The sequence below is a fragment of the Maylandia zebra genome, linkage group LG23 (genome assembly GCF_041146795.1).
Source record: "Maylandia zebra isolate NMK-2024a linkage group LG23, Mzebra_GT3a, whole genome shotgun sequence".
In the NCBI taxonomy this organism is placed as follows: Eukaryota; Metazoa; Chordata; class Actinopteri; order Cichliformes; family Cichlidae; genus Maylandia; species Maylandia zebra.
Window position 1 is genome coordinate 47076834 of NC_135188.1, and position 22624 is coordinate 47099457.

The 22624-nt window shown below is 45.3% G+C and overlaps 31 non-coding genes across 31 annotated transcripts; 16 read left to right on the forward strand and 15 right to left on the reverse strand.

Moving 5' to 3' along the window:
• The first annotated feature begins 108 nt into the window (after positions 1 to 108).
• On the forward strand, positions 109 to 227 carry LOC143415286 (5S ribosomal RNA). Its single transcript, XR_013095924.1, has one exon. It is a non-coding gene; the product is annotated as a 5S ribosomal RNA (ribosomal RNA).
• An 846-nt stretch (positions 228 to 1073) lies between these two features.
• Positions 1074 to 1192, reverse strand: LOC143415233 (5S ribosomal RNA). Its single transcript, XR_013095871.1, has one exon. It is a non-coding gene; the product is annotated as a 5S ribosomal RNA (ribosomal RNA).
• Positions 1193 to 1552: 360 nt separating this feature from the next.
• Positions 1553 to 1671, forward strand: LOC143415330 (5S ribosomal RNA). The gene has a single exon (XR_013095968.1). It is a non-coding gene; the product is annotated as a 5S ribosomal RNA (ribosomal RNA).
• An 846-nt stretch (positions 1672 to 2517) lies between these two features.
• On the reverse strand, positions 2518 to 2636 carry LOC143415234 (5S ribosomal RNA). The gene has a single exon (XR_013095872.1). It is a non-coding gene; the product is annotated as a 5S ribosomal RNA (ribosomal RNA).
• A 360-nt stretch (positions 2637 to 2996) lies between these two features.
• On the forward strand, positions 2997 to 3115 carry LOC143415331 (5S ribosomal RNA). Its single transcript, XR_013095969.1, has one exon. It is a non-coding gene; the product is annotated as a 5S ribosomal RNA (ribosomal RNA).
• Positions 3116 to 3961: 846 nt separating this feature from the next.
• On the reverse strand, positions 3962 to 4080 carry LOC143415235 (5S ribosomal RNA). The gene has a single exon (XR_013095873.1). It is a non-coding gene; the product is annotated as a 5S ribosomal RNA (ribosomal RNA).
• A 360-nt stretch (positions 4081 to 4440) lies between these two features.
• On the forward strand, positions 4441 to 4559 carry LOC143415332 (5S ribosomal RNA). The gene has a single exon (XR_013095970.1). It is a non-coding gene; the product is annotated as a 5S ribosomal RNA (ribosomal RNA).
• Positions 4560 to 5405: 846 nt separating this feature from the next.
• LOC143415237 (5S ribosomal RNA) lies at positions 5406 to 5524 on the reverse strand. The gene has a single exon (XR_013095874.1). It is a non-coding gene; the product is annotated as a 5S ribosomal RNA (ribosomal RNA).
• Positions 5525 to 5884: 360 nt separating this feature from the next.
• On the forward strand, positions 5885 to 6003 carry LOC143415337 (5S ribosomal RNA). Its single transcript, XR_013095975.1, has one exon. It is a non-coding gene; the product is annotated as a 5S ribosomal RNA (ribosomal RNA).
• Positions 6004 to 6849: 846 nt separating this feature from the next.
• Positions 6850 to 6968, reverse strand: LOC143415238 (5S ribosomal RNA). Its single transcript, XR_013095875.1, has one exon. It is a non-coding gene; the product is annotated as a 5S ribosomal RNA (ribosomal RNA).
• Positions 6969 to 7328: 360 nt separating this feature from the next.
• On the forward strand, positions 7329 to 7447 carry LOC143415258 (5S ribosomal RNA). The gene has a single exon (XR_013095896.1). It is a non-coding gene; the product is annotated as a 5S ribosomal RNA (ribosomal RNA).
• Positions 7448 to 8272: 825 nt separating this feature from the next.
• On the reverse strand, positions 8273 to 8391 carry LOC143415239 (5S ribosomal RNA). Its single transcript, XR_013095876.1, has one exon. It is a non-coding gene; the product is annotated as a 5S ribosomal RNA (ribosomal RNA).
• Positions 8392 to 8751: 360 nt separating this feature from the next.
• LOC143415259 (5S ribosomal RNA) lies at positions 8752 to 8870 on the forward strand. The gene has a single exon (XR_013095897.1). It is a non-coding gene; the product is annotated as a 5S ribosomal RNA (ribosomal RNA).
• Positions 8871 to 9695: 825 nt separating this feature from the next.
• On the reverse strand, positions 9696 to 9814 carry LOC143415240 (5S ribosomal RNA). The gene has a single exon (XR_013095877.1). It is a non-coding gene; the product is annotated as a 5S ribosomal RNA (ribosomal RNA).
• A 360-nt stretch (positions 9815 to 10174) lies between these two features.
• On the forward strand, positions 10175 to 10293 carry LOC143415338 (5S ribosomal RNA). Its single transcript, XR_013095976.1, has one exon. It is a non-coding gene; the product is annotated as a 5S ribosomal RNA (ribosomal RNA).
• An 846-nt stretch (positions 10294 to 11139) lies between these two features.
• Positions 11140 to 11258, reverse strand: LOC143415241 (5S ribosomal RNA). The gene has a single exon (XR_013095879.1). It is a non-coding gene; the product is annotated as a 5S ribosomal RNA (ribosomal RNA).
• Positions 11259 to 11618: 360 nt separating this feature from the next.
• Positions 11619 to 11737, forward strand: LOC143415336 (5S ribosomal RNA). Its single transcript, XR_013095974.1, has one exon. It is a non-coding gene; the product is annotated as a 5S ribosomal RNA (ribosomal RNA).
• Positions 11738 to 12562: 825 nt separating this feature from the next.
• LOC143415242 (5S ribosomal RNA) lies at positions 12563 to 12681 on the reverse strand. Its single transcript, XR_013095880.1, has one exon. It is a non-coding gene; the product is annotated as a 5S ribosomal RNA (ribosomal RNA).
• A 360-nt stretch (positions 12682 to 13041) lies between these two features.
• On the forward strand, positions 13042 to 13160 carry LOC143415287 (5S ribosomal RNA). Its single transcript, XR_013095925.1, has one exon. It is a non-coding gene; the product is annotated as a 5S ribosomal RNA (ribosomal RNA).
• Positions 13161 to 13985: 825 nt separating this feature from the next.
• Positions 13986 to 14104, reverse strand: LOC143415243 (5S ribosomal RNA). Its single transcript, XR_013095881.1, has one exon. It is a non-coding gene; the product is annotated as a 5S ribosomal RNA (ribosomal RNA).
• Positions 14105 to 14464: 360 nt separating this feature from the next.
• Positions 14465 to 14583, forward strand: LOC143415288 (5S ribosomal RNA). The gene has a single exon (XR_013095926.1). It is a non-coding gene; the product is annotated as a 5S ribosomal RNA (ribosomal RNA).
• An 846-nt stretch (positions 14584 to 15429) lies between these two features.
• Positions 15430 to 15548, reverse strand: LOC143415244 (5S ribosomal RNA). The gene has a single exon (XR_013095882.1). It is a non-coding gene; the product is annotated as a 5S ribosomal RNA (ribosomal RNA).
• Positions 15549 to 15908: 360 nt separating this feature from the next.
• Positions 15909 to 16027, forward strand: LOC143415334 (5S ribosomal RNA). Its single transcript, XR_013095972.1, has one exon. It is a non-coding gene; the product is annotated as a 5S ribosomal RNA (ribosomal RNA).
• An 846-nt stretch (positions 16028 to 16873) lies between these two features.
• Positions 16874 to 16992, reverse strand: LOC143415254 (5S ribosomal RNA). The gene has a single exon (XR_013095892.1). It is a non-coding gene; the product is annotated as a 5S ribosomal RNA (ribosomal RNA).
• Positions 16993 to 17353: 361 nt separating this feature from the next.
• LOC143415289 (5S ribosomal RNA) lies at positions 17354 to 17472 on the forward strand. Its single transcript, XR_013095927.1, has one exon. It is a non-coding gene; the product is annotated as a 5S ribosomal RNA (ribosomal RNA).
• An 846-nt stretch (positions 17473 to 18318) lies between these two features.
• On the reverse strand, positions 18319 to 18437 carry LOC143415256 (5S ribosomal RNA). The gene has a single exon (XR_013095894.1). It is a non-coding gene; the product is annotated as a 5S ribosomal RNA (ribosomal RNA).
• A 361-nt stretch (positions 18438 to 18798) lies between these two features.
• LOC143415290 (5S ribosomal RNA) lies at positions 18799 to 18917 on the forward strand. Its single transcript, XR_013095928.1, has one exon. It is a non-coding gene; the product is annotated as a 5S ribosomal RNA (ribosomal RNA).
• Positions 18918 to 19763: 846 nt separating this feature from the next.
• On the reverse strand, positions 19764 to 19882 carry LOC143415245 (5S ribosomal RNA). The gene has a single exon (XR_013095883.1). It is a non-coding gene; the product is annotated as a 5S ribosomal RNA (ribosomal RNA).
• A 360-nt stretch (positions 19883 to 20242) lies between these two features.
• Positions 20243 to 20361, forward strand: LOC143415292 (5S ribosomal RNA). The gene has a single exon (XR_013095930.1). It is a non-coding gene; the product is annotated as a 5S ribosomal RNA (ribosomal RNA).
• An 825-nt stretch (positions 20362 to 21186) lies between these two features.
• On the reverse strand, positions 21187 to 21305 carry LOC143415246 (5S ribosomal RNA). Its single transcript, XR_013095884.1, has one exon. It is a non-coding gene; the product is annotated as a 5S ribosomal RNA (ribosomal RNA).
• Positions 21306 to 21665: 360 nt separating this feature from the next.
• LOC143415293 (5S ribosomal RNA) lies at positions 21666 to 21784 on the forward strand. Its single transcript, XR_013095931.1, has one exon. It is a non-coding gene; the product is annotated as a 5S ribosomal RNA (ribosomal RNA).
• The last annotated feature ends 840 nt before the right edge of the window (positions 21785 to 22624 follow it).

Sequence of the window (22624 nt, forward strand, 5' to 3'; positions counted from 1 at the left end):
ATTTTTGTGCTTTGGACAATTCAACTTATATACAGGACATTAAAAAAACGTAAGCATGACTGTGTCATCACAGCATGTATAAAGAGGCTGTTTGTGAAGCAGTCCCTCGCTTACGGCCACGCCACCCTGAACACTCCCGATCTCGTCTGATCTCGGAAGCCAAGCTGGGTCGGGCCTGGTCAGTACTTGGATGGGAGACCGCCTGGGAATACCAGGTGCCGTAAGCTTTTGCACTTCAACACACAAATGACAGTTTAAATGTTGAAACGGATGTGAGGCACTCTTTAAGCTCATTTTCCAATAGGATGGTTAGTGAGTCTTGCGCAAAGAGCTCTTCCGCTTATGTAGTAATGTCAAATTCTTCAAGCGTTACATCAATATCTCTCTACATGCACAGAGCACCTGTAGATGTTTTTGTGCAAAGACTCACAATTGTTTATGACGTGAATATTGCAGCATTAAGTATGCATTATAACTGTGTTGTCATGTGCAGCTATTAAAAAAAGTAGAAACTAATCAATATGCTTCACTCTAAATTGTTTTTTAAATCCCAATAAATGGGTTACAGTATCTACATGAACCCCGTTGTCGAGGAAGCCTCTCACTTACGGCCATACCAGCCTGTTCTCATCTGATCTCTGAAGCTAAGCAGGGGCGGTCCTGCATAGTAGCGTCACCTTCACCTTGCTCCGTGTTAGAAACTCCATGATATCGTGTTCCCTGCTCAGGGTAGCACACTGATGCGCATTTATTCAGTACTCTTCGGGACCGCAGTCGGCAGCCAATAAGAGTTCAAACTGGTTGCACATGGGTGTCAGGTTGACACTGCGCCCGCTGCAAACTACAAGGTTAACAAGTTCCTCTCGACTGAGGCCAGACGGACTAGCCACAGAGATTTTGTACATTTACAGAATAAATAAGTTTGTGTATTTCCTAAATATTTGGTTGTTGTTGTTTTTTTGTTTTGCACAAAAGCGAAATGCAATGAGGAGCGTTGTCATGAAGCTTTTCCTGAAGCTGCCTCCACTGAGTGAGCAGCGGCGCCCTCTGCAGTTTGTGTGTGGAAGTGCAAAAGCTTACAGCACCTGGTATTCCCAGGCGGTCTCCCATCCAAGTACTGACCAGGCCCGACCCTGCTTAGCTTCCGAGATCAGACGAGATCGGGCGTGTTCAGGGTGGTATGGCCGTAAGCGAGAGAAGCCGGCTATAAAAGACCTTTTATACTTGGCAAATGTCACGCACTTTAAAATATAGTATTGTGCTAAGCTTCACATGTTACAGGGAAAACATGCAAACCTTTTTTGCGAACTGCAGCTTCAACGCTGAGCTGCAAAAATGCTTTTCCCGCGGTAACGTCACCATAATAACACATGTTCGTTTCTCACAGCACAGTGTTAAAGTGACACAGAGCACACAGTGTGTTAGGACCATTTGGAAGTGCAACATTTTTGTGCTTTGGACAATTCAACTTATATACAGGACATTAAAAAAACGTAAGCATGACTGTGTCATCACAGCATGTATAAAGAGGCTGTTTGTGAAGCAGTCCCTCGCTTACGGCCACGCCACCCTTAACGCGCCCGATCTCGTCTGATCTCGGAAGCCAAGCTGGGTCGGGCCTGGTCAGTACTTGGATGGGAGACCGCCTGGGAATACCAGGTGCCGTAAGCTTTTGCACTTCAACACACAAATGACAGTTTAAATGTTGAAACGGATGTGAGGCACTCTTTAAGCTCATTTTCCAATAGGATGGTTAGTGAGTCTTGCGCAAAGAGCTCTTCCGCTCATGTAGTAATGTCAAATTCTTCAAGCGTTACATCAATATCTCTCTACATGCACAGAGCACCTGTAGATGTTTTTGTGCAAAGACTCACAATTGTTTATGACGTGAATATTGCAGCATTAAGTATGCATTATAACTGTGTTGTCATGTGCAGCTATTAAAAAAAGTAGAAACTAATCAATATGCTTCACTCTAAATTGTTTTTTAAATCCCAATAAATGGGTTACAGTATCTACATGAACCCCGTTGTCGAGGAAGCCTCTCACTTACGGCCATACCAGCCTGTTCTCATCTGATCTCTGAAGCTAAGCAGGGGCGGTCCTGCATAGTAGCGTCACCTTCACCTTGCTCCGTGTTAGAAACTCCATGATATCGTGTTCCCTGCTCAGGGTAGCACACTGATGCGCATTTATTCAGTACTCTTCGGGACCGCAGTCGGCAGCCAATAAGAGTTCAAACTGGTTGCACATGGGTGTCAGGTTGACACTGCGCCCGCTGCAAACTACAAGGTTAACAAGTTCCTCTCGACTGAGGCCAGACGGACTAGCCACAGAGATTTTGTACATTTACAGAATAAATAAGTTTGTGTATTTCCTAAATATTTGGTTGTTGTTGTTTTTTTGTTTTGCACAAAAGCGAAATGCAATGAGGAGCGTTGTCATGAAGCTTTTCCTGAAGCTGCCTCCACTGAGTGAGCAGCGGCGCCCTCTGCAGTTTGTGTGTGGAAGTGCAAAAGCTTACAGCACCTGGTATTCCCAGGCGGTCTCCCATCCAAGTACTGACCAGGCCCGACCCTGCTTAGCTTCCGAGATCAGACGAGATCGGGCGTGTTCAGGGTGGTATGGCCGTAAGCGAGAGAAGCCGGCTATAAAAGACCTTTTATACTTGGCAAATGTCACGCACTTTAAAATATAGTATTGTGCTAAGCTTCACATGTTACAGGGAAAACATGCAAACCTTTTTTGCGAACTGCAGCTTCAACGCTGAGCTGCAAAAATGCTTTTCCCGCGGTAACGTCACCATAATAACACATGTTCGTTTCTCACAGCACAGTGTTAAAGTGACACAGAGCACACAGTGTGTTAGGACCATTTGGAAGTGCAACATTTTTGTGCTTTGGACAATTCAACTTATATACAGGACATTAAAAAAACGTAAGCATGACTGTGTCATCACAGCATGTATAAAGAGGCTGTTTGTGAAGCAGTCCCTCGCTTACGGCCACGCCACCCTTAACGCGCCCGATCTCGTCTGATCTCGGAAGCCAAGCTGGGTCGGGCCTGGTCAGTACTTGGATGGGAGACCGCCTGGGAATACCAGGTGCCGTAAGCTTTTGCACTTCAACACACAAATGACAGTTTAAATGTTGAAACGGATGTGAGGCACTCTTTAAGCTCATTTTCCAATAGGATGGTTAGTGAGTCTTGCGCAAAGAGCTCTTCCGCTCATGTAGTAATGTCAAATTCTTCAAGCGTTACATCAATATCTCTCTACATGCACAGAGCACCTGTAGATGTTTTTGTGCAAAGACTCACAATTGTTTATGACGTGAATATTGCAGCATTAAGTATGCATTATAACTGTGTTGTCATGTGCAGCTATTAAAAAAAGTAGAAACTAATCAATATGCTTCACTCTAAATTGTTTTTTAAATCCCAATAAATGGGTTACAGTATCTACATGAACCCCGTTGTCGAGGAAGCCTCTCACTTACGGCCATACCAGCCTGTTCTCATCTGATCTCTGAAGCTAAGCAGGGGCGGTCCTGCATAGTAGCGTCACCTTCACCTTGCTCCGTGTTAGAAACTCCATGATATCGTGTTCCCTGCTCAGGGTAGCACACTGATGCGCATTTATTCAGTACTCTTCGGGACCGCAGTCGGCAGCCAATAAGAGTTCAAACTGGTTGCACATGGGTGTCAGGTTGACACTGCGCCCGCTGCAAACTACAAGGTTAACAAGTTCCTCTCGACTGAGGCCAGACGGACTAGCCACAGAGATTTTGTACATTTACAGAATAAATAAGTTTGTGTATTTCCTAAATATTTGGTTGTTGTTGTTTTTTTGTTTTGCACAAAAGCGAAATGCAATGAGGAGCGTTGTCATGAAGCTTTTCCTGAAGCTGCCTCCACTGAGTGAGCAGCGGCGCCCTCTGCAGTTTGTGTGTGGAAGTGCAAAAGCTTACAGCACCTGGTATTCCCAGGCGGTCTCCCATCCAAGTACTGACCAGGCCCGACCCTGCTTAGCTTCCGAGATCAGACGAGATCGGGCGTGTTCAGGGTGGTATGGCCGTAAGCGAGAGAAGCCGGCTATAAAAGACCTTTTATACTTGGCAAATGTCACGCACTTTAAAATATAGTATTGTGCTAAGCTTCACATGTTACAGGGAAAACATGCAAACCTTTTTTGCGAACTGCAGCTTCAACGCTGAGCTGCAAAAATGCTTTTCCCGCGGTAACGTCACCATAATAACACATGTTCGTTTCTCACAGCACAGTGTTAAAGTGACACAGAGCACACAGTGTGTTAGGACCATTTGGAAGTGCAACATTTTTGTGCTTTGGACAATTCAACTTATATACAGGACATTAAAAAAACGTAAGCATGACTGTGTCATCACAGCATGTATAAAGAGGCTGTTTGTGAAGCAGTCCCTCGCTTACGGCCACGCCACCCTTAACGCGCCCGATCTCGTCTGATCTCGGAAGCCAAGCTGGGTCGGGCCTGGTCAGTACTTGGATGGGAGACCGCCTGGGAATACCAGGTGCCGTAAGCTTTTGCACTTCAACACACAAATGACAGTTTAAATGTTGAAACGGATGTGAGGCACTCTTTAAGCTCATTTTCCAATAGGATGGTTAGTGAGTCTTGCGCAAAGAGCTCTTCCGCTCATGTAGTAATGTCAAATTCTTCAAGCGTTACATCAATATCTCTCTACATGCACAGAGCACCGGTAGATGTTTTTGTGCAAAGACTCACAATTGTTTATGACGTGAATATTGCAGCATTAAGTATGCATTATAACTGTGTTGTCATGTGCAGCTATTAAAAAAAGTAGAAACTAATCAATATGCTTCACTCTAAATTGTTTTTTAAATCCCAATAAATGGGTTACAGTATCTACATGAACCCCGTTGTCGAGGAAGCCTCTCACTTACGGCCATACCAGCCTGTTCTCATCTGATCTCTGAAGCTAAGCAGGGGCGGTCCTGCATAGTAGCGTCACCTTCACCTTGCTCCGTGTTAGAAACTCCATGATATCGTGTTCCCTGCTCAGGGTAGCACACTGATGCGCATTTATTCAGTACTCTTCGGGACCGCAGTCGGCAGCCAATAAGAGTTCAAACTGGTTGCACATGGGTGTCAGGTTGACACTGCGCCCGCTGCAAACTACAAGGTTAACAAGTTCCTCTCGACTGAGGCCAGACGGACTAGCCACAGAGATTTTGTACATTTACAGAATAAATAAGTTTGTGTATTTCCTAAATATTTGGTTGTTGTTGTTTTTTTGTTTTGCACAAAAGCGAAATGCAATGAGGAGCGTTGTCATGAAGCTTTTCCTGAAGCTGCCTCCACTGAGTGAGCAGCGGCGCCCTCTGCAGTTTGTGTGTGGAAGTGCAAAAGCTTACAGCACCTGGTATTCCCAGGCGGTCTCCCATCCAAGTACTGACCAGGCCCGACCCTGCTTAGCTTCCGAGATCAGACGAGATCGGGCGTGTTCAGGGTGGTATGGCCGTAAGCGAGAGAAGCCGGCTATAAAAGACCTTTTATACTTGGCAAATGTCACGCACTTTAAAATATAGTATTGTGCTAAGCTTCACATGTTACAGGGAAAACATGCAAACCTTTTTTGCGAACTGCAGCTTCAACGCTGAGCTGCAAAAATGCTTTTCCCGCGGTAATGTCACCATAATAACACATGTTCGTTTCTCACAGCACAGTGTTAAAGTGACACAGAGCACACAGTGTGTTAGGACCATTTGGAAGTGCAACATTTTTGTGCTTTGGACAATTCAACTTATATACAGGACATTAAAAAAACGTAAGCATGACTGTGTCATCACAGCATGTATAAAGAGGCTGTTTGTGAAGCAGTCCCTCGCTTACGGCCACGCCACCCTGAACACTCCCGATCTCGTCTGATCTCGGAAGCCAAGCTGGGTCGGGCCTGGTCAATACTTGGATGGGAGACCGCCTGGGAATACCAGGTGCCGTAAGCTTTTGCACTTCAACACACAAATGACAGTTTAAATGTTGAAACGGATGTGAGGCACTCTTTAAGCTCATTTTCCAATAGGATGGTTAGTGAGTCTTGCGCAAAGAGCTCTTCCGCTTATGTAGTAATGTCAAATTCTTCAAGCGTTACATCAATATCTCTCTACATGCACAGAGCACCTGTAGATGTTTTTGTGCAAAGACTCACAATTGTTTATGACGTGAATATTGCAGCATTAAGTATGCATTATAACTGTGTTGTCATGTGCAGCTATTAAAAAAAGTAGAAACTAATCAATATGCTTCACTCTAAATTGTTTTTTAAATCCCAATAAATGGGTTACAGTATCTACATGAACCCCGTTGTCGAGGAAGCCTCTCACTTACGGCCATACCAGCCTGTTCTCATCTGATCTCTGAAGCTAAGCAGGGGCGGTCCTGCATAGTAGCGTCACCTTCACCTTGCTCCGTGTTAGAAACTCCATGATATCGTGTTCCCTGCTCAGGGTAGCACACTGATGCGCATTTATTCAGTACTCTTCGGGACCGCAGTCGGCAGCCAATAAGAGTTCAAACTGGTTGCACATGGGTGTCAGGTTGACACTGCGCCCGCTGCAAACTACAAGGTTAACAAGTTCCTCTCGACTGAGGCCAGACGGACTAGCCACAGAGATTTTGTACATTTACAGAATAAATAAGTTTGTGTATTTCCTAAATATTTGGTTGTTGTTGTTTTTTTGTTTTGCACAAAAGCGAAATGCAATGAGGAGCGTTGTCATGAAGCTTTTCCTGAAGCTGCCTCCACTGAGTGAGCAGCGGCGCCCTCTGCAGTTTGTGTGTGGAAGTGCAAAAGCTTACAGCACCTGGTATTCCCAGGCGGTCTCCCATCCAAGTACTGACCAGGCCCGACCCTGCTTAGCTTCCGAGATCAGACGAGATCGGGCGTGTTCAGGGTGGTATGGCCGTAAGCGAGAGAAGCCGGCTATAAAAGACCTTTTATACTTGGCAAATGTCACGCACTTTAAAATATAGTATTGTGCTAAGCTTCACATGTTACAGGGAAAACATGCAAACCTTTTTTGCGAACTGCAGCTTCAACGCTGAGCTGCAAAAATGCTTTTCCCGCGGTAACGTCACCATAATAACACATGTTCGTTTCTCACAGCACAGTGTTAAAGTGACACAGAGCACACAGTGTGTTAGGACCATTTGGAAGTGCAACATTTTTGTGCTTTGGACAATTCAACTTATATACAGGACATTAAAAAAACGTAAGCATGACTGTGTCATCACAGCATGTATAAAGAGGCTGTTTGTGAAGCAGGCCCTCGCTTACGGCCACGCCACCCTGAACACGCCCGATCTCGTCTGATCTCGGAAGCCAAGCTGGGTTGGGCCTGGTCAGTACTTGGATGGGAGACCGCCTGGGAATACCAGGTGCCGTAAGCTTTTGCACTTCAACACACAAATGACAGTTTAAATGTTGAAACGGATGTGAGGCACTCTTTAAGCTCATTTTCCAATAGGATGGTTAGTGAGTCTTGCGCAAAGAGCTCTTCCGCTCATGTAGTAATGTCAAATTCTTCAAGCGTTACATCAATATCTCTCTACATGCACAGAGCACCTGTAGATGTTTTTGTGCAAAGACTCACAATTGTTTATGACGTGAATATTGCTGCATTAAGTATGCATTATAACTGTGTTGTCATGTGCAGCTATTAAAAAAAGTAGAAACTAATCAATATGCTTCACTCTAAATTGGGTTACAGTATCTACATGAACCCCGTTGTCGAGGAAGCCTCTCACTTACGGCCATACCAGCCTGTTATCATCTGATCTCTGAAGCTAAGCAGGGGCGGTCCTGCATAGTAGCGTCACCTTCACCTTGCTCCGTGTTAGAAACTCCATGATATCGTGTTCCCTGCTCAGGGTAGCACACTGATGCGCATTTATTCAGTGCTCTTCGGGACCGCAGTCGGCAGCCAATAAGAGTTCAAACTGGTTGCACATGGGTGTCAGGTTGACACTGCGCCCGCTGCAAACTACAAGGTTAACAAGTTCCTCTCGACTGAGGCCAGACGGACTAGCCACAGAGATTTTGTACATTTACAGAATAAATAAGTTTGTGTATTTCCTAAATATTTGGTTGTTGTTGTTTTTTTGTTTTGCACAAAAGCGAAATGCAATGAGGAGCGTTGTCATGAAGCTTTTCCTGAAGCTGCCTCCACTGAGTGAGCAGCGGCGCCCTCTGCAGTTTGTGTGTGGAAGTGCAAAAGCTTACAGCACCTGGTATTCCCAGGCGGTCTCCCATCCAAGTACTGACCAGGCCCGACCCTGCTTAGCTTCCGAGATCAGACGAGATCGGGCGTGTTCAGGGTGGTATGGCCGTAAGCGAGAGAAGCCGGCTATAAAAGACCTTTTATACTTGGCAAATGTCACGCACTTTAAAATATAGTATTGTGCTAAGCTTCACATGTTACAGGGAAAACATGCAAACCTTTTTTGCGAACTGCAGCTTCAACGCTGAGCTGCAAAAATGCTTTTCCCGCGGTAACGTCACCATAATAACACATGTTCGTTTCTCACAGCACAGTGTTAAAGTGACACAGAGCACACAGTGTGTTAGGACCATTTGGAAGTGCAACATTTTTGTGCTTTGGACAATTCAACTTATATACAGGACATTAAAAAAACGTAAGCATGACTGTGTCATCACAGCATGTATAAAGAGGCTGTTTGTGAAGCAGGCCCTCGCTTACGGCCACGCCACCCTGAACACGCCCGATCTCGTCTGATCTCGGAAGCCAAGCTGGGTCGGGCCTGGTCAGTACTTGGATGGGAGACCGCCTGGGAATACCAGGTGCCGTAAGCTTTTGCACTTCAACACACAAATGACAGTTTAAATGTTGAAACGGATGTGAGGCACTCTTTAAGCTCATTTTCCAATAGGATGGTTAGTGAGTCTTGCGCAAAGAGCTCTTCCGCTCATGTAGTAATGTCAAATTCTTCAAGCGTTACATCAATATCTCTCTACATGCACAGAGCACCTGTAGATGTTTTTGTGCAAAGACTCACAATTGTTTATGACGTGAATATTGCTGCATTAAGTATGCATTATAACTGTGTTGTCATGTGCAGCTATTAAAAAAAGTAGAAACTAATCAATATGCTTCACTCTAAATTGGGTTACAGTATCTACATGAACCCCGTTGTCGAGGAAGCCTCTCACTTACGGCCATACCAGCCTGTTATCATCTGATCTCTGAAGCTAAGCAGGGGCGGTCCTGCATAGTAGCGTCACCTTCACCTTGCTCCGTGTTAGAAACTCCATGATATCGTGTTCCCTGCTCAGGGTAGCACACTGATGCGCATTTATTCAGTGCTCTTCGGGACCGCAGTCGGCAGCCAATAAGAGTTCAAACTGGTTGCACATGGGTGTCAGGTTGACACTGCGCCCGCTGCAAACTACAAGGTTAACAAGTTCCTCTCGACTGAGGCCAGACGGACTAGCCACAGAGATTTTGTACATTTACAGAATAAATAAGTTTGTGTATTTCCTAAATATTTGGTTGTTGTTGTTTTTTTGTTTTGCACAAAAGCGAAATGCAATGAGGAGCGTTGTCATGAAGCTTTTCCTGAAGCTGCCTCCACTGAGTGAGCAGCGGCGCCCTCTGCAGTTTGTGTGTGGAAGTGCAAAAGCTTACAGCACCTGGTATTCCCAGGCGGTCTCCCATCCAAGTACTGACCAGGCCCGACCCTGCTTAGCTTCCGAGATCAGACGAGATCGGGCGTGTTCAGGGTGGTATGGCCGTAAGCGAGAGAAGCCGGCTATAAAAGACCTTTTATACTTGGCAAATGTCACGCACTTTAAAATATAGTATTGTGCTAAGCTTCACATGTTACAGGGAAAACATGCAAACCTTTTTTGCGAACTGCAGCTTCAACGCTGAGCTGCAAAAATGCTTTTCCCGCGGTAACGTCACCATAATAACACATGTTCGTTTCTCACAGCACAGTGTTAAAGTGACACAGAGCACACAGTGTGTTAGGACCATTTGGAAGTGCAACATTTTTGTGCTTTGGACAATTCAACTTATATACAGGACATTAAAAAAACGTAAGCATGACTGTGTCATCACAGCATGTATAAAGAGGCTGTTTGTGAAGCAGTCCCTCGCTTACGGCCACGCCACCCTGAACACTCCCGATCTCGTCTGATCTCGGAAGCCAAGCTGGGTCGGGCCTGGTCAATACTTGGATGGGAGACCGCCTGGGAATACCAGGTGCCGTAAGCTTTTGCACTTCAACACACAAATGACAGTTTAAATGTTGAAACGGATGTGAGGCACTCTTTAAGCTCATTTTCCAATAGGATGGTTAGTGAGTCTTGCGCAAAGAGCTCTTCCGCTTATGTAGTAATGTCAAATTCTTCAAGCGTTACATCAATATCTCTCTACATGCACAGAGCACCTGTAGATGTTTTTGTGCAAAGACTCACAATTGTTTATGACGTGAATATTGCAGCATTAAGTATGCATTATAACTGTGTTGTCATGTGCAGCTATTAAAAAAAGTAGAAACTAATCAATATGCTTCACTCTAAATTGTTTTTTAAATCCCAATAAATGGGTTACAGTATCTACATGAACCCCGTTGTCGAGGAAGCCTCTCACTTACGGCCATACCAGCCTGTTCTCATCTGATCTCTGAAGCTAAGCAGGGGCGGTCCTGCATAGTAGCGTCACCTTCACCTTGCTCCGTGTTAGAAACTCCATGATATCGTGTTCCCTGCTCAGGGTAGCACACTGATGCGCATTTATTCAGTACTCTTCGGGACCGCAGTCGGCAGCCAATAAGAGTTCAAACTGGTTGCACATGGGTGTCAGGTTGACACTGCGCCCGCTGCAAACTACAAGGTTAACAAGTTCCTCTCGACTGAGGCCAGACGGACTAGCCACAGAGATTTTGTACATTTACAGAATAAATAAGTTTGTGTATTTCCTAAATATTTGGTTGTTGTTGTTTTTTTGTTTTGCACAAAAGCGAAATGCAATGAGGAGCGTTGTCATGAAGCTTTTCCTGAAGCTGCCTCCACTGAGTGAGCAGCGGCGCCCTCTGCAGTTTGTGTGTGGAAGTGCAAAAGCTTACAGCACCTGGTATTCCCAGGCGGTCTCCCATCCAAGTACTGACCAGGCCCGACCCTGCTTAGCTTCCGAGATCAGACGAGATCGGGCGTGTTCAGGGTGGTATGGCCGTAAGCGAGAGAAGCCGGCTATAAAAGACCTTTTATACTTGGCAAATGTCACGCACTTTAAAATATAGTATTGTGCTAAGCTTCACATGTTACAGGGAAAACATGCAAACCTTTTTTGCGAACTGCAGCTTCAACGCTGAGCTGCAAAAATGCTTTTCCCGCGGTAACGTCACCATAATAACACATGTTCGTTTCTCACAGCACAGTGTTAAAGTGACACAGAGCACACAGTGTGTTAGGACCATTTGGAAGTGCAACATTTTTGTGCTTTGGACAATTCAACTTATATACAGGACATTAAAAAAACGTAAGCATGACTGTGTCATCACAGCATGTATAAAGAGGCTGTTTGTGAAGCAGGCCCTCGCTTACGGCCACGCCACCCTGAACACGCCTGATCTCGTCTGATCTCGGAAGCCAAGCTGGGTCGGGCCTGGTCAGTACTTGGATGGGAGACCGCCTGGGAATACCAGGTGCCGTAAGCTTTTGCACTTCAACACACAAATGACAGTTTAAATGTTGAAACGGATGTGAGGCACTCTTTAAGCTCATTTTCCAATAGGATGGTTAGTGAGTCTTGCGCAAAGAGCTCTTCCGCTCATGTAGTAATGTCAAATTCTTCAAGCGTTACATCAATATCTCTCTACATGCACAGAGCACCTGTAGATGTTTTTGTGCAAAGACTCACAATTGTTTATGACGTGAATATTGCTGCATTAAGTATGCATTATAACTGTGTTGTCATGTGCAGCTATTAAAAAAAGTAGAAACTAATCAATATGCTTCACTCTAAATTGGGTTACAGTATCTACATGAACCCCGTTGTCGAGGAAGCCTCTCACTTACGGCCATACCAGCCTGTTATCATCTGATCTCTGAAGCTAAGCAGGGGCGGTCCTGCATAGTAGCGTCACCTTCACCTTGCTCCGTGTTAGAAACTCCATGATATCGTGTTCCCTGCTCAGGGTAGCACACTGATGCGCATTTATTCAGTGCTCTTCGGGACCGCAGTCGGCAGCCAATAAGAGTTCAAACTGGTTGCACATGGGTGTCAGGTTGACACTGCGCCCGCTGCAAACTACAAGGTTAACAAGTTCCTCTCGACTGAGGCCAGACGGACTAGCCACAGAGATTTTGTACATTTACAGAATAAATAAGTTTGTGTATTTCCTAAATATTTGGTTGTTGTTGTTTTTTTGTTTTGCACAAAAGCGAAATGCAATGAGGAGCGTTGTCATGAAGCTTTTCCTGAAGCTGCCTCCACTGAGTGAGCAGCGGCGCCCTCTGCAGTTTGTGTGTGGAAGTGCAAAAGCTTACAGCACCTGGTATTCCCAGGCGGTCTCCCATCCAAGTACTGACCAGGCCCGACCCTGCTTAGCTTCCGAGATCAGACGAGATCGGGCGTGTTCAGGGTGGTATGGCCGTAAGCGAGAGAAGCTGGCTATAAAAGACCTTTTATACTTGGCAAATGTCACGCACTTTAAAATATAGTATTGTGCTAAGCTTCACATGTTACAGGGAAAACATGCAAACCTTTTTTGCGAACTCCAGCTTCAACGCTGAGCTGCAAAAATGCTTTTCCCGCGGTAACGTCACCATAATAACACATGTTCGTTTCTCACAGCACAGTGTTAAAGTGACACAGAGCACACAGTGTGTTAGGACCATTTGGAAGTGCAACATTTTTGTGCTTTGGACAATTCAACTTATATACAGGACATTAAAAAAACGTAAGCATGACTGTGTCATCACAGCATGTATAAAGAGGCTGTTTGTGAAGCAGTCCCTCGCTTACGGCCACGCCACCCTGAACACTCCCGATCTCGTCTGATCTCGGAAGCCAAGCTGGGTCGGGCCTGGTCAGTACTTGGATGGGAGACCGCCTGGGAATACCAGGTGCCGTAAGCTTTTGCACTTCAACACACAAATGACAGTTTAAATGTTGAAACGGATGTGAGGCACTCTTTAAGCTCATTTTCCAATAGGATGGTTAGTGAGTCTTGCGCAAAGAGCTCTTCCGCTTATGTAGTAATGTCAAATTCTTCAAGCGTTACATCAATATCTCTCTACATGCACAGAGCACCTGTAGATGTTTTTGTGCAAAGACTCACAATTGTTTATGACGTGAATATTGCAGCATTAAGTATGCATTATAACTGTGTTGTCATGTGCAGCTATTAAAAAAAGTAGAAACTAATCAATATGCTTCACTCTAAATTGGGTTACAGTATCTACATGAACCCCGTTGTCGAGGAAGCCTCTCACTTACGGCCATACCAGCCTGTTATCATCTGATCTCTGAAGCTAAGCAGGGGCGGTCCTGCATAGTAGCGTCACCTTCACCTTGCTCCGTGTTAGAAACTCCATGATATCGTGTTCCCTGCTCAGGGTAGCACACTGATGCGCATTTATTCAGTGCTCTTCGGGACCGCAGTCGGCAGCCAATAAGAGTTCAAACTGGTTGCACATGGGTGTCAGGTTGACACTGCGCCCGCTGCAAACTACAAGGTTAACAAGTTCCTCTCGACTGAGGCCAGACGGACTAGCCACAGAGATTTTGTACATTTACAGAATAAATAAGTTTGTGTATTTCCTAAATATTTGGTTGTTGTTGTTTTTTTGTTTTGCACAAAAGCGAAATGCAATGAGGAGCGTTGTCATGAAGCTTTTCCTGAAGCTGCCTCCACTGAGTGAGCAGCGGCGCCCTCTGCAGTTTGTGTGTGGAAGTGCAAAAGCTTACAGCACCTGGTATTCCCAGGCGGTCTCCCATCCAAGTACTGACCAGGCCCGACCCTGCTTAGCTTCCGAGATCAGACGAGATCGGGCGTGTTCAGGGTGGTATGGCCGTAAGCGAGAGAAGCCGGCTATAAAAGACCTTTTATACTTGGCAAATGTCACGCACTTTAAAATATAGTATTGTGCTAAGCTTCACATGTTACAGGGAAAACATGCAAACCTTTTTTGCGAACTGCAGCTTCAACGCTGAGCTGCAAAAACGCTTTTCCCGCGGTAACGTCACCATAATAACACATGTTCGTTTCTCACAGCACAGTGTTAAAGTGACACAGAGCACACAGTGTGTTAGGACCATTTGGAAGTGCAACATTTTTGTGCTTTGGACAATTCAACTTATATACAGGACATTAAAAAAACGTAAGCATGACTGTGTCATCACAGCATGTATAAAGAGGCTGTTTGTGAAGCAGTCCCTCGCTTACGGCCACGCCACCCTGAACACTCCCGATCTCGTCTGATCTCGGAAGCCAAGCTGGGTCGGGCCTGGTCAGTACTTGGATGGGAGACCGCCTGGGAATACCAGGTGCCGTAAGCTTTTGCACTTCAACACACAAATGACAGTTTAAATGTTGAAACGGATGTGAGGCACTCTTTAAGCTCATTTTCCAATAGGATGGTTAGTGAGTCTTGCGCAAAGAGCTCTTCCGCTCATGTAGTAATGTCAAATTCTTCAAGCGTTACATCAATATCTCTCTACATGCACAGAGCACCTGTAGATGTTTTTGTGCAAAGACTCACAATTGTTTATGACGTGAATATTGCAGCATTAAGTATGCATTATAACTGTGTTGTCATGTGCAGCTATTAAAAAAAGTAGAAACTAATCAATATCCTTCACTCTAAATTGTTTTTTAAATCCCAATAAATGGGTTACAGTATCTACATGAACCCCGTTGTCGAGGAAGCCTCTCACTTACGGCCATACCAGCCTGTTCTCATCTGATCTCTGAAACTAAGCAGGGGCGGTCCTGCATAGTAGCGTCACCTTCACCTTGCTCCGTGTTAGAAACTCCATGATATCGTGTTCCCTGCTCAGGGTAGCACACTGATGCGCATTTATTCAGTACTCTTCGGGACCGCAGTCGGCAGCCAATAAGAGTTCAAACTGGTTGCACATGGGTGTCAGGTTGACACTGCGCCCGCTGCAAACTACAAGGTTAACAAGTTCCTCTCGACTGAGGCCAGACGGACTAGCCACAGAGATTTTGTACATTTACAGAATAAATAAGTTTGTGTATTTCCTAAATATTTGGTTGTTGTTGTTTTTTTGTTTTGCACAAAAGCGAAATGCAATGAGGAGCGTTGTCATGAAGCTTTTCCTGAAGCTGCCTCCACTGAGTGAGCAGCGGCGCCCTCTGCAGTTTGTGTGTGGAAGTGCAAAAGCTTACAGCACCTGGTATTCCCAGGCGGTCTCCCATCCAAGTACTGACCAGGCCCGACCCTGCTTAGCTTCCGAGATCAGACGAGATCGGGCGTGTTCAGGGTGGTATGGCCGTAAGCGAGAGAAGCCGGCTATAAAAGACCTTTTATACTTGGCAAATGTCACGCACTTTAAAATATAGTATTGTGCTAAGCTTCACATGTTACAGGGAAAACATGCAAACCTTTTTTGCGAACTGCAGCTTCAACGCTGAGCTGCAAAAATGCTTTTCCCGCGGTAACGTCACCATAATAACACATGTTCGTTTCTCACAGCACAGTGTTAAAGTGACACAGAGCACACAGTGTGTTAGGACCATTTGGAAGTGCAACATTTTTGTGCTTTGGACAATTCAACTTATATACAGGACATTAAAAAAACGTAAGCATGACTGTGTCATCACAGCATGTATAAAGAGGCTGTTTGTGAAGCAGTCCCTCGCTTACGGCCACGCCACCCTGAACACTCCCGATCTCGTCTGATCTCGGAAGCCAAGCTGGGTCGGGCCTGGTCAGTACTTGGCTGGGAGACCGCCTGGGAATACCAGGTGCCGTAAGCTTTTGCACTTCAACACACAAATGACAGTTTAAATGTTGAAACGGATGTGAGGCACTCTTTAAGCTCATTTTCCAATAGGATGGTTAGTGAGTCTTGCGCAAAGAGCTCTTCCGCTCATGTAGTAATGTCAAATTCTTCAAGCGTTACATCAATATCTCTCTACATGCACAGAGCACCTGTAGATGTTTTTGTGCAAAGACTCACAATTGTTTATGACGTGAATATTGCTGCATTAAGTATGCATTATAACTGTGTTGTCATGTGCAGCTATTAAAAAAAGTAGAAACTAATCAATATGCTTCACTCTAAATTGTTTTTTAAATCCCAATAAATGGGTTACAGTATCTACATGAACCCCGTTGTCGAGGAAGCCTCTCACTTACGGCCATACCAGCCTGTTCTCATCTGATCTCTGAAGCTAAGCAGGGGCGGTCCTGCATAGTAGCGTCACCTTCACCTTGCTCCGTGTTAGAAACTCCATGCTATCGTGTTCCCTGCTCAGGGTAGCACACTGATGCGCATTTATTCAGTGCTCTTCGGGACCGCAGTCGGCAGCCAATAAGAGTTCAAACTGGTTGCACATGGGTGTCAGGTTGACACTGCGCCCGCTGCAAACTACAAGGTTAACAAGTTCCTCTCGACTGAGGCCAGACGGACTAGCCACAGAGATTTTGTACATTTACAGAATAAATAAGTTTGTGTATTTCCTAAATATTTGGTTGTTGTTGTTTTTTTGTTTTGCACAAAAGCGAAATGCAATGAGGAGCGTTGTCATGAAGCTTTTCCTGAAGCTGCCTCCACTGAGTGAGCAGCGGCGCCCTCTGCAGTTTGTGTGTGGAAGTGCAAAAGCTTACAGCACCTGGTATTCCCAGGCGGTCTCCCATCCAAGTACTGACCAGGGCCGACCCTGCTTAGCTTCCGAGATCAGACGAGATCGGGCGTGTTCAGGGTGGTATGGCCGTAAGCGAGAGAAGCCGGCTATAAAAGACCTTTTATACTTGGCAAATGTCACGCGCTTTAAAATATAGTATTGTGCTAAGCTTCACATGTTACAGGGAAAACATGCAAACCTTTTTTGCGAACTGCAGCTTCAACGCTGAGCTGCAAAAATGCTTTTCCCGCGGTAACGTCACCATAATAACACATGTTCGTTTCTCACAGCACAGTGTTAAAGTGACACAGAGCACACAGTGTGTTAGGACCATTTGGAAGTGCAACATTTTTGTGCTTTGGACAATTCAACTTATATACAGGACATTAAAAAAAACGTAAGCATGACTGTGTCATCACAGCATGTATAAAGAGGCTGTTTGTGAAGCAGTCCCTCGCTTACGGCCACGCCACCCTGAACACTCCCGATCTCGTCTGATCTCGGAAGCCAAGCTGGGTCGGGCCTGGTCAGTACTTGGATGGGAGACCGCCTGGGAATACCAGGTGCCGTAAGCTTTTGCACTTCAACACACAAATGACAGTTTAAATGTTGAAACGGATGTGAGGCACTCTTTAAGCTCATTTTCCAATAGGATGGTTAGTGAGTCTTGCGCAAAGAGCTCTTCCGCTCATGTAGTAATGTCAAATTCTTCAAGCGTTACATCAATATCTCTGTACATGCACAGAGCACCTGTAGAAGTTTTTGTGCAAAGACTCACAATTGTTTATGACGTGAATATTGCAGCATTAAGTATGCATTATAACTGTGTTGTCATGTGCAGCTATTAAAAAAAGTAGAAACTAATCAATATCCTTCACTCTAAATTGTTTTTTAAATCCCAATAAATGGGTTACAGTATCTACATGAACCCCGTTGTCGAGGAAGCCTCTCACTTACGGCCATACCAGCCTGTTCTCATCTGATCTCTGAAACTAAGCAGGGGCGGTCCTGCATAGTAGCGTCACCTTCACCTTGCTCCGTGTTAGAAACTCCATGCTATCGTGTTCCCTGCTCAGGGTAGCACACTGATGCGCATTTATTCAGTGCTCTTCGGGACCGCAGTCGGCAGCCAATAAGAGTTCAAACTGGTTGCACATGGGTGTCAGGTTGACACTGCGCCCGCTGCAAACTACAAGGTTAACAAGTTCCTCTCGACTGAGGCCAGACGGACTAGCCACAGAGATTTTGTACATTTACAGAATAAATAAGTTTGTGTATTTCCTAAATATTTGGTTGTTGTTGTTTTTTTGTTTTGCACAAAAGCGAAATGCAATGAGGAGCGTTGTCATGAAGCTTTTCCTGAAGCTGCCTCCACTGAGTGAGCAGCGGCGCCCTCTGCAGTTTGTGTGTGGAAGTGCAAAAGCTTACAGCACCTGGTATTCCCAGGCGGTCTCCAATCCAAGTACTGACCAGGCCCGACCCTGCTTAGCTTCCGAGATCAGACGAGATCGGGCGTGTTCAGGGTGGTATGGCCGTAAGCGAGAGAAGCCGGCTATAAAAGACCTTTTATACTTGGCAAATGTCACGCACTTTAAAATATAGTATTGTGCTAAGCTTCACATGTTACAGGGAAAACATGCAAACCTTTTTTGCGAACTGCAGCTTCAACGCTGAGCTGCAAAAACGCTTTTCCCGCGGTAACGTCACCATAATAACACATGTTCGTTTCTCACAGCACAGTGTTAAAGTGACACAGAGCACACAGTGTGTTAGGACCATTTGGAAGTGCAACATTTTTGTGCTTTGGACAATTCAACTTATATACAGGACATTAAAAAAAACGTAAGCATGACTGTGTCATCACAGCATGTATAAAGAGGCTGTTTGTGAAGCAGTCCCTCGCTTACGGCCACGCCACCCTGAACACTCCCGATCTCGTCTGATCTCGGAAGCCAAGCTGGGTCGGGCCTGGTCAGTACTTGGATGGGAGACCGCCTGGGAATACCAGGTGCCGTAAGCTTTTGCACTTCAACACACAAATGACAGTTTAAATGTTGAAACGGATGTGAGGCACTCTTTAAGCTCATTTTCCAATAGGATGGTTAGTGAGTCTTGCGCAAAGAGCTCTTCCGCTCATGTAGTAATGTCAAATTCTTCAAGCGTTACATCAATATCTCTGTACATGCACAGAGCACCTGTAGATGTTTTTGTGCAAAGACTCACAATTGTTTATGACGTGAATATTGCAGCATTAAGTATGCATTATAACTGTGTTGTCATGTGCAGCTATTAAAAAAAGTAGAAACTAATCAATATCCTTCACTCTAAATTGTTTTTTAAATCCCAATAAATGGGTTACAGTATCTACATGAACCCCGTTGTCGAGGAAGCCTCTCACTTACGGCCATACCAGCCTGTTCTCATCTGATCTCTGAAACTAAGCAGGGGCGGTCCTGCATAGTAGCGTCACCTTCACCTTGCTCCGTGTTAGAAACTCCATGCTATCGTGTTCCCTGCTCAGGGTAGCACACTGATGCGCATTTATTCAGTGCTCTTCGGGACCGCAGTCGGCAGCCAATAAGAGTTCAAACTGGTTGCACATGGGTGTCAGGTTGACACTGCGCCCGCTGCAAACTACAAGGTTAACAAGTTCCTCTCGACTGAGGCCAGACGGACTAGCCACAGAGATTTTGTACATTTACAGAATAAATAAGTTTGTGTATTTCCTAAATATTTGGTTGTTGTTGTTTTTTTGTTTTGCACAAAAGCGAAATGCAATGAGGAGCGTTGTCATGAAGCTTTTCCTGAAGCTGCCTCCACTGAGTGAGCAGCGGCGCCCTCTGCAGTTTGTGTGTGGAAGTGCAAAAGCTTACAGCACCTGGTATTCCCAGGCGGTCTCCCATCCAAGTACTGACCAGGCCCGACCCTGCTTAGCTTCCGAGATCAGACGAGATCGGGCGTGTTCAGGGTGGTATGGCCGTAAGCGAGAGAAGCCGGCTATAAAAGACCTTTTATACTTGGCAAATGTCACGCACTTTAAAATATAGTATTGTGCTAAGCTTCACATGTTACAGGGAAAACATGCAAACCTTTTTTGCGAACTCCAGCTTCAACGCTGAGCTGCAAAAATGCTTTTCCCGCGGTAACGTCACCATAATAACACATGTTCGTTTCTCACAGCACAGTGTTAAAGTGACACAGAGCACACAGTGTGTTAGGACCATTTGGAAGTGCAACATTTTTGTGCTTTGGACAATTCAACTTATATACAGGACATTAAAAAAACGTAAGCATGACTGTGTCATCACAGCATGTATAAAGAGGCTGTTTGTGAAGCAGTCCCTCGCTTACGGCCACGCCACCCTGAACACTCCCGATCTCGTCTGATCTCGGAAGCCAAGCTGGGTCGGGCCTGGTCAGTACTTGGATGGGAGACCGCCTGGGAATACCAGGTGCCGTAAGCTTTTGCACTTCAACACACAAATGACAGTTTAAATGTTGAAACGGATGTGAGGCACTCTTTAAGCTCATTTTCCAATAGGATGGTTAGTGAGTCTTGCGCAAAGAGCTCTTCCGCTTATGTAGTAATGTCAAATTCTTCAAGCGTTACATCAATATCTCTCTACATGCACAGAGCACCTGTAGATGTTTTTGTGCAAAGACTCACAATTGTTTATGACGTGAATATTGCAGCATTAAGTATGCATTATAACTGTGTTGTCATGTGCAGCTATTAAAAAAAGTAGAAACTAATCAATATGCTTCACTCTAAATTGGGTTACAGTATCTACATGAACCCCGTTGTCGAGGAAGCCTCTCACTTACGGCCATACCAGCCTGTTATCATCTGATCTCTGAAGCTAAGCAGGGGCGGTCCTGCATAGTAGCGTCACCTTCACCTTGCTCCGTGTTAGAAACTCCATGATATCGTGTTCCCTGCTCAGGGTAGCACACTGATGCGCATTTATTCAGTGCTCTTCGGGACCGCAGTCGGCAGCCAATAAGAGTTCAAACTGGTTGCACATGGGTGTCAGGTTGACACTGCGCCCGCTGCAAACTACAAGGTTAACAAGTTCCTCTCGACTGAGGCCAGACGGACTAGCCACAGAGATTTTGTACATTTACAGAATAAATAAGTTTGTGTATTTCCTAAATATTTGGTTGTTGTTGTTTTTTTGTTTTGCACAAAAGCGAAATGCAATGAGGAGCGTTGTCATGAAGCTTTTCCTGAAGCTGCCTCCACTGAGTGAGCAGCGGCGCCCTCTGCAGTTTGTGTGTGGAAGTGCAAAAGCTTACAGCACCTGGTATTCCCAGGCGGTCTCCCATCCAAGTACTGACCAGGCCCGACCCTGCTTAGCTTCCGAGATCAGACGAGATCGGGCGTGTTCAGGGTGGTATGGCCGTAAGCGAGAGAAGCCGGCTATAAAAGACCTTTTATACTTGGCAAATGTCACGCACTTTAAAATATAGTATTGTGCTAAGCTTCACATGTTACAGGGAAAACATGCAAACCTTTTTTGCGAACTGCAGCTTCAACGCTGAGCTGCAAAAACGCTTTTCCCGCGGTAACGTCACCATAATAACACATGTTCGTTTCTCACAGCACAGTGTTAAAGTGACACAGAGCACACAGTGTGTTAGGACCATTTGGAAGTGCAACATTTTTGTGCTTTGGACAATTCAACTTATATACAGGACATTAAAAAAACGTAAGCATGACTGTGTCATCACAGCATGTATAAAGAGGCTGTTTGTGAAGCAGTCCCTCGCTTACGGCCACGCCACCCTGAACACTCCCGATCTCGTCTGATCTCGGAAGCCAAGCTGGGTCGGGCCTGGTCAGTACTTGGATGGGAGACCGCCTGGGAATACCAGGTGCCGTAAGCTTTTGCACTTCAACACACAAATGACAGTTTAAATGTTGAAACGGATGTGAGGCACTCTTTAAGCTCATTTTCCAATAGGATGGTTAGTGAGTCTTGCGCAAAGAGCTCTTCCGCTCATGTAGTAATGTCAAATTCTTCAAGCGTTACATCAATATCTCTCTACATGCACAGAGCACCTGTAGATGTTTTTGTGCAAAGACTCACAATTGTTTATGACGTGAATATTGCAGCATTAAGTATGCATTATAACTGTGTTGTCATGTGCAGCTATTAAAAAAAGTAGAAACTAATCAATATCCTTCACTCTAAATTGTTTTTTAAATCCCAATAAATGGGTTACAGTATCTACATGAACCCCGTTGTCGAGGAAGCCTCTCACTTACGGCCATACCAGCCTGTTCTCATCTGATCTCTGAAACTAAGCAGGGGCGGTCCTGCATAGTAGCGTCACCTTCACCTTGCTCCGTGTTAGAAACTCCATGATATCGTGTTCCCTGCTCAGGGTAGCACACTGATGCGCATTTATTCAGTACTCTTCGGGACCGCAGTCGGCAGCCAATAAGAGTTCAAACTGGTTGCACATGGGTGTCAGGTTGACACTGCGCCCGCTGCAAACTACAAGGTTAACAAGTTCCTCTCGACTGAGGCCAGACGGACTAGCCACAGAGATTTTGTACATTTACAGAATAAATAAGTTTGTGTATTTCCTAAATATTTGGTTGTTGTTGTTTTTTTGTTTTGCACAAAAGCGAAATGCAATGAGGAGCGTTGTCATGAAGCTTTTCCTGAAGCTGCCTCCACTGAGTGAGCAGCGGCGCCCTCTGCAGTTTGTGTGTGGAAG